The following is an 8,920-nucleotide window of genomic DNA, read 5'->3' on the forward strand; positions in this document are numbered from 1 at the left end:
TGATATGTACACATGTGAAGTACTTAACCCGGCATCACCTGAAACATTTTGCAACCAGCGAACACGTGGGGAGTGGGGAGGGCGGGGGGGAGCTCGTTGCTATTTCTGGATTCAACGTTTTGAATCGGAAAATACCAACGGGAATCGACAGGCCTGTGCAATGTGAACAGAAAATGTTGAACTAATAGACATGTTACATGGCTGATTCACGCAAAACACTAAAAAAAATCGGCAAAATAATGGAACAAATCCATAGCCTCCAACTAGCTTCCTATTTGTCGGAGGTGCATAATATGGACATCAAACAATAGAGCGTGTTGCTGCGTTCAGAATCATTTCACGATTGTAACAATGAGGAGCAACAACAAGAACAGGTAATCATGTCCCATCACCCCAAGATCATGTCCCAGACCAATCCCAGGTCAACTCATTTGACGCGATGTTTGCCCTTCTAGTTGACATGACACCACAGAAACCAATATAGATTTACTTGAAGACCGAATGGCAAATCATTGGACTTGCAATCCCACAAGGCGTTATTTATAGCGATTTGTTCATCACACATGGGTGTGATGAACAATCTTTGTTTGGCTCTTATGAGTTAGCACTACATGACCTGCGATGTTAACCTGGTGTGATATTGTGTAATGCGATTTACTCTGACCGCCCGTCGCGCACGGTAACGGCAAGAGAGATGCAGTTCCCATAAAATCCTGCAAGTGCTGATATCACGCGGAGACAAAGAAACGCCTTGAGTTTTGCATGAGTGAAATCATTGCTTTGTATGCACCGCCGTAGATGAACACCATCAAGCCGGGTCTTGTGTTATCGTCGGGATGCCTGCAATTCGTGAGGTGGGTTAATAGGAATTATGCATCTGAAAGTGTGGGAGGATTCCCCGCAAGTTACGATCCTACCAAATTCCCAGTCGACCAATTTCCTGAAGTGTATAACTGCCAAGGGCCTTGTTACAATCATGCATAATTAAATGTTCACGATGAGGCCACATCCGACATGCCCAGATAAAGCAACCGAGTCCGAATCGTGCATAATTCATAGCATTATAAATGTGGTGCTTCAGCTGCAAGTGCATTATGTTCCTCGTGTGTTTGCCTTTATCGCAAGGCTTCAGGAAGCATCAGTTTACCATCACTGGTCTGCAGTGCATTTCAATATACCTTAGGTGCATATGAGGCCGTTAATCGCTGATGTGCTCTAGTTGGACCAGTCCAACCGTATGTTACACAGCCCAATCGAAATAAATGCAATCATGATTGGCTTTCATAGCGGTCCATTTTTATAACATAGAAAGGTACGGAGGGGCAGATTATTTACCTAGATTAACAATCTGCAAAATGATAAACGGCACCTGGTTGAGCCCCTCCCGACTCACTTCGTTTTTTTATGTATGTTCGGCCCTCTTCACAAACTATTCGGTACGCTAAACCTGGGTCATTACCGGCACTGCCACATGACCAGATCCTTAGCGGGTAGAACGTTTTCCTTGTGCACGCCTGGTGAGAGCACCTGGCAGAGCCTCCTCCATCTGCATGGTTTATCAAGCTGGTGAGGATCCGAAACCCAATCAGATTGTTCTCGTTTTACTGAATGAAAGATGCAAAGATGTAATTTTTAAGATGCGACATTTTATTAAATGTATGGTAATGTCAAATCGAACTGGCCAAACGACATTGTCTGGGGTTTCCATGCGTACTTCCCTAGATACATTTGGAGGCCAGACGTCATAAAAATGACTGAGGCGATGCAGAGCCGCTAAATGTGGACAAACGTTATGGCTGACAGGTTTATTAAATATTCGGGAAAAGTATGGTCTCCACAACATTAGTACGAACGAGACCCGCACGTTGAGCGAGTCTTAGTGTCATTAACCAAAAACTGTTGGAGCTTCAGCATCTGGCCAGGCCCGATCCCGTCAGTCTCACTTCTGATGGTCCTCTATCCTTGCAGCCAATGATCTTACAGCACTCAACCACCTGTACGAAAATGGCCTCAAAATATTACACGCCGCGGACTAGGCAGCTTCCTCTTTTGTCTCCAACTGCTTTGGTGTCTTTGATTGACTGGCATAACTGTTAGCCGGTTGAGAGCGGTCGCACCAATGCACCATATCAGATCATACCAGATGACGCGGTCAAGCAACATTATTTGTTATGCCCATTCATGACTAGTAACCAGTATAATTAATACGTTATCAAGCGTTTTCTATCAGTCAACCGGGAGGGCAGAAACATTGGACCGATGATGTGGCATTACCTTTACCTGACATGATCTTGCCTGACCACACATTCACCTTTGTAAACATCGCGGCATGATTCTGCGTCGCGAGTCCACGCTTTTTATTGGTACCGGTCACAGAGCTGCACAACCCGCTGTTATCGGTGGTGGAGGCCTGATGTTCCCAGATGTTTTCGATATTTGGGTGAAGTGCAATATACAGGACTGAACAACGGATTAGATACCCTTAGCTTAATAACCACACTGTGTGACAGCAGCCCCTTAGAAATCAAGGGTTGTTACCCAGGCCTATCTCCCCGCCCTCCCCCTCCCCCTCTCCCTCCCCTCCCCAGCTTACGCGGTTGGTGAAATGTCCCGAAGGGTGTCATGTAAAACGGAATCATTCCTAGCGGGACCAAAATTGCGTGCCCCACACGCTAGTCCAAAAAAAAAAATCCAGCGAGACGAGAAAAGTACCAAATCACGAGTGGTCAAGAGGCAATCAGAGTCGCTCGGCGTCAGCAGCGCGTGCCAGCGTTGGCTCGCAACTCAATGACACCGGCGGGCGTGAGCGCTGACGTCAGCAGCCCCGGCCGCCTTCAGGTGGTGACGGCCAGCCTTTGACGCCGCTCTCAGTCGCTGGGTGACGAGGCCGCGAGTCAATGTCGTCCAGTCTTTAGGCGCCAAAGATTGACGGCATGCTTTGTGCAATCACCGTCATGCTCCAGCGTGCATTATGAGCTGGCTGGAGTCACTGACGCCCGGTAGAGTCGTCCTCTGTCGTTTTCCACGCGCTCGAACAATGCAGCGGCCCGGCTTCCGGCCTTTAGCGCCTGGCTCCTCTCGGGCCTGTCTTAGCAGCCTCATATCAACTGCGTCTTGGAAACGCCTGGGTGACGAATGGCGTGAATGTCTGGAAAAGTGTCCTGAGATAAATGCAGCGTATGAATGTCGTGTGGTGAACGTTTGAAAAAAATGCCGTATCTGAATCTGCATAACTCGTAAACACCCCATGGCTTGATGTCTGCACAAACGACAGCCTAATGATTACAACACAATCCGTGCGTGACTGTAGTCGAGCCTCCCACTGAAATCGAAGGCCGGCGGGGTGCTGGCGGAGTGCAGAGGTATCGGGCAGAATCCATTGAACAGAGCTGAGTAGGTGAATATAGATGTGTTTCACCACTTAGTGGGACACTAGCAGAAAATCCGGTGGCTTCTTTCCACTGGTAGGAAAACCATGCCTGCCTCGTCGATGACGGTAGCCTAAAAGCACTCTTAGTTCGTGAGTGCACACTGTTGCAGTGCTGACACACAATGTGTCGTCTGTAACCGTTTCCAGGATTTTTGTGAATGTGCATGCACGCGCGTGCGTACACACTAACACCCGCATGCAGACACACGGAAAGGCCTGCATTGTTAAAAATGTGAGTGCCCCACCATCAGGCATCGATGTAGACGTGTGTAGATGCATAGGTTCCACCGTTAATGCGTCTGCTCCGTACATGCGTTGTGAACAAGCTATAAATAGGTCTGTTTTAGTTCCCTGCCTTATCCTTCATCCCAATGTGCCGACCAAACGTCGTTGGAAATCGCTTTTTCATGTAGTTTGTACGGTAATGGCTGCCGAACTATGTGTGAAATCTAACTGATTTAAAACGTATACCTCATTTTGATGCTCCGCAAGTACAGGTTCTGGGGAATAATCATTGAGAATAACAGCTCACTGGCTAGATATCTTAATGCTGCACCGCAGCTATAAACGGCGAGGCGTGGCCTCGCCGAACTTTGCACAGCTGTAGGCAATAAAAGGCGGATCTTTTAGGATAAAATTATATGTACCTTGTAAGGCTGCTGACCTATGGTAGGCCAAAGTCAGGCCTTGGATGTCAGAGAAAGTCATTTCTCTGGAATCGTTCAATCTGATTCAACGACGAAGTGTTACACAAAGACATGCATTTCTGAAATAGTTTTTTAGGTCATATGGTGAATGAATTAAGAATTGTAACAAATTCCATATACCAAGGATCAGATATGAATGTCAGGCCAAGGTCAAAATTAATCTGCTCTTTTACTTCAGAGCTTGCTTAATGCGGTACTTTTTGGTGCTCACCTCGAATTAATCAATGGCATGAAGCGCAACAGACATGTGGACTTTTTAAAGGTAAATTAGGTCACTGGCCTAACATAACCAAGGCCAACATTTTGTTTTTAAGGAGGTACCGCTTAGCGTAACTTCTGACGCATATTTAGAGGTGAAAACAATAGCAATTGTGTAGTTTGTTTTTGATTCATCGACCTTTTATAGGTCAAACATGGTCACTGACTTCAGACGAGCACCGTTGATTCCTTGTTTAGAACAGGTGTATGGGTTAACGGCGGGTTGTATGATGAGGTCTGAATGCACTTTGGACATCAATCTGGAGTTTGAATTTGTCTGATCATATTAGACCTCAAAGTTATAACCTAGGGACCTCAAATTTTGACATAAACGAGTTTACATATGGCCCGGTTTACCCTGTGAATTTGGTGCATCTAGCCATCTTAGTTGCAGAGATATTAGGGGTTAAATTGATCCTCCACTCAGCCACCCGAGCGAAGGGTATTTAACCGGCTATCCGGACACGTGTTAACCCTCTGAGTGCTGCTTTGAGAAAAACAAAATTCGCGGTACGAGCCGGACACGATCGATCTTGCACACATCAATTTTACCTATTGGTGGCTAGCTCCCTGTAATGGATCTAATCGGTGCGTCAAATGACACGGTGGTGTAAGGCTTCCTTAGAGTCTCTTACACGCTTGGGGTTTTGAGCTTCTTACAATGCGCGCAGACGATTTTTGTATCATTGGCAGACGCGTAACATTTGATCGTCGGCAAATATTGCCTCTAGTTATTGCCCGCAACCTTCCTGTGCTTGCATCGCCAGGAGATAATCAATCGTACTAAACACAGTTAGAAACGACCTGTGTACAAGATTCCTCGTTTGAAAACTTCAACGCCGGGATTTGGCACACCATGAACGGGCAAAGGCGCCATTGATAAGGTCTTACATTGCAGTGCCACAGGGATTTTATTTACATCACTGCTCACAAACATGCAAAGATCGTCAGGACTCCGGTCTTGCCTACACTTCTCTACGCCTGTCAAACACTATGGAGGCGGCGGCTTAATACGATGCCAGCTGTCGGGAAAGAAAGGAAATGCGATCCCCCTGTTCGACGGGTAAACTCGAAAGGCATGTCCGTCGCAGCTGTCCCAATTTAAATTGTTGTCGTATTTGTTGGTGTTTGTGCGCAAGATATTGGCATTTGTAGGGACTGTTAGGTTAGAAGCTGTTAGAATTGCACTGTTAGGAGCGTCTCACAACATCCACTAATGAAACTTCGTCGTTTCCGTAAGCAATTAAGCTGAAATAATGCGAAGAGCCAAGCACCCCTAGAAGAGCGAGCTTTTCCGCATTGCTCGGCGTCGGCCACTGGCATTTCACATCGGTCTCACGTCGGGCCCCGGTCTCCGCGGCCAAACACCGTCCGTTCAGGTGCCAACATCTGTCGTCGCATGTAAGTGTACGTGGAAGTAAATTCAGCCGAGTTAGTCCATGAAGACATGTGGTGTGCGTGAACGGCTTATTTTGACCCTGCCAAATGCGCAGCAATCGGCAAGGTCAAATGTGTTTATATGTATGTGTTTGTATGTGTATGTGTGTACGATGTACGATGAATGTGCAATGTACGATCCGTGTTTATAACCAACGATTCAACATCGTCGATCACACCACCCGTTCACTGTCGAGAGCTGCCCATGTGGCCGACCTGCACAGCAGTCAGCGCACCGTGGCCGCTGCCAGACATTGCGATGTAGACGACTTACCGGACTTACTCCGCCTTCCAGTCAGTTGGCAACATGTTTCGGCTGTGACATCACAGCCAAATGGGGTAGCTTCGTTGCAGGCCGAAAGAGCGTACCAGAAGCAATGAACGGGCCTACAGTCGCGATGCGGGAGGGGTCCAGCTACAAATGCGACCAGTTTTGATGCAAAACCGTGCCATGACTCACTCTAGTAAAACAGCGGCTGGCAGCAGCCAAAGAGCCGAGGACGGTCAAGACTTCTTAAGCAGGCTGGGATTTGTTCTAACATGTCTTAAAACTCCGTTCCTGGTTTCGCCTCTGGATGATACAAACAGATCAAGCCTTAACAAGCTGGGCGAAACTGATGCTTTGCAAAAGTCGCAGGCTTAAGACGCCAGCCATATTGGATTGGAGTACAGACGCCAGAAAGTGTGAGTGGTACCAGTTGTGAGTGGGCCGATATGACACCCACATCAAAAGAGGGTTATAGCTCTTTCCACACATCGTATGGTGCATATCAAAAGCATAGCGGGGTGTGCGGCTCTAACCCCTTTGAATATACAATAAGTTCTGCCAATGCCCTCGGGCCGGTGTGCGGCCACTGTCTCTTGGGCCGATAAAGTGGTGTTCACGTCATATTTCCAGTTATGGCAGTAAGTCCCAGTATGCGGAGTAGTGCCCTCGTCCTATTCTTTAGAGAAATCTCCCACTCATGTCGCAGCAGGTACGCGTTCAACCAACAAGCCAACGAGCTCACCTGCCCGTTTCACCCCATGGGTGCCCCGTTTGATGCGAGAAACAGGCGTACTAGATATTTCTGAATTCCGTCTTCAGCCCTAAGCAGCCTTGTTCAGCGGGAAGAAGCAGCACGAGGCCTGACTGCCCCCAACGTGTGTATAGCCAGTGTAAGGGCAGGCAGATATGTCCCACGCAATGGGACGTTGCCATCCGACTTTGTATCCGTTCATGGTACGTTTTCACACTTTCTCATTCAAAATTACTGGTCAGGTTGACGCTCCATATTCCAGTTTGACCTTCCGATTCGCTCCAGGTCAGCGTGCTCCGCCGGTCCGAGTCGGCGCCCCTAACGCCAGTGCCGAGAGCCCGCCCGGCGGGCGCAGCGGCACTGCGGGCGCAGCGGGCCGAGCGGGCGCGGCGGGCGCGGCGGGCGCCGGCGCCGGGCCCTCACGCATCGCTGTGTCGGCTCGCTGGACCGCACCCGGCGGTGGCGACAGCTGGACAAATGGCCACCAATCTGGACCGAGTGGGTGCGGTGGCTACCCGTCACGCGGAAGGGTCACGGTCGGACGTGCGCGAGGTCACCCTCCCCGCCCCCCCCCCCCCCCCCCGGCCAGAGCGCTCCATCTCGTTGGCTGTCGATCTTGCGCGCCGACCGCCAGCCGCTCTGTAAAGCCGGCGCCGATTCGCCGGCCGGCCAGACGCATTGGTGGCGTCCGTCTTCGTCGCAGCCGGCGCTGGAGGCGGTTCCCTTGGCCCTATAGAATAGCATCAAGGCCACCAGCCGCCATCAGAAGAGGCTTGGGCTTCATTTCCGCCGTAGGCCTGTGAGCAGCGATAAAAAGCACGGTTTGTTAAGGTTTTCCGCTCCACGCACAATGTTATGGCCAACGCGCAAGCCTGAAAATGAGGAGCCATCGTGACTGTCCTGCCCCACCCCACGCTCAAGACTGGACTGAATGATGTTACCAGCCAATCCAGTGCGAAAACAAAAATAAACACAGATAACAACGTTACTAAATACTCAAATTAAACGAACAAAAACAAAAAGTAGTTTGCTGGAACGCATGCCTTCCGATTCACCCACCCCTGGCTAAGTGGATTCGAGTCGCTTTAAGCGCTCGCTATTTGGTACCGACTAGGGTGGCTTGTGGCCAGTGGCAGCGGCCACGCTAAAGATCAGGTGACGTCAGGGGGTGACGTCAGATGACGTTCCGATGCACCCACCCCTGGCTAACTGGATTCGAGTCGCTTTAAGCGCTCGCTATTCGGTACCGACTAGGATGGCTTGTGGCCAGTGGCAGCGGCCACGCTAAAGGTCAGGTGACGTCAGAGGGCAGGATGGACCATGCCGTGTACAACGGCACGTTAAATTTTTGGCACGGAATGATTCCGTTGACTTGGAAACGCACTATCGAATAGTGTTGTCGGAGGTCACGCAACGAACCCTGCTTAGTGTGGCCACCGATGCCGGAAATCCATCCGTCACAATGATTGCATTAAATATTTAAAAACTGTTTCCAAGCGAAGTGTGATGCATGACACTGATGTTGTGCAATAAAGCACTGATGTCAAATGGCTTACTCAAATAAGATGCCCAAGGTAAGGGATGATTGCCCAAGGTGTCGCCGGCGACACGAAAAGTCATCTGGTAATGACCACGATCATGACGACGGGCAACATTTGTCATCCACACCAAATAAGACATTCAGTGCTGTTTCCCGATATGGATACACGTTTCATGCATTGATTCTTTTAGTGTACAGAAAAGATGCGGTAAAGCTGCTCCTTTTGGGTATGCATGTTTTTTGCATTGGATATTTTCGTGTCTGGTTTGCCACCGACAGCAGCAGTGGAAAAATGACGTTCTAAACAAATTGCGTGCAGTCTGAGCAGGTGAGCAGGGGTGTCACTTTCTGAACTCTGCTGGGTGGGGGGGGGGGGGGGGGGCTGTGCCAATAGAATTGACCTAACCTGCGCACAAATCCTGATTTTTCCGAAAACTTCAGCCAGCTTGATGTGCGTTTCTGACGTTAAACATATCATTTTTAACATTTGGTCGGTTTCAAAATTGCTTTCATGTTGAGTCCAGTCTTG

The sequence above is a fragment of the Pollicipes pollicipes genome, unplaced genomic scaffold (genome assembly GCF_011947565.3).
Source record: "Pollicipes pollicipes isolate AB1234 unplaced genomic scaffold, Ppol_2.1 Scaffold_4881;HRSCAF=5763_pilon_pilon_pilon, whole genome shotgun sequence".
Lineage (NCBI taxonomy): Eukaryota > Metazoa > Arthropoda > Thecostraca > Pollicipedomorpha > Pollicipedidae > Pollicipes > Pollicipes pollicipes.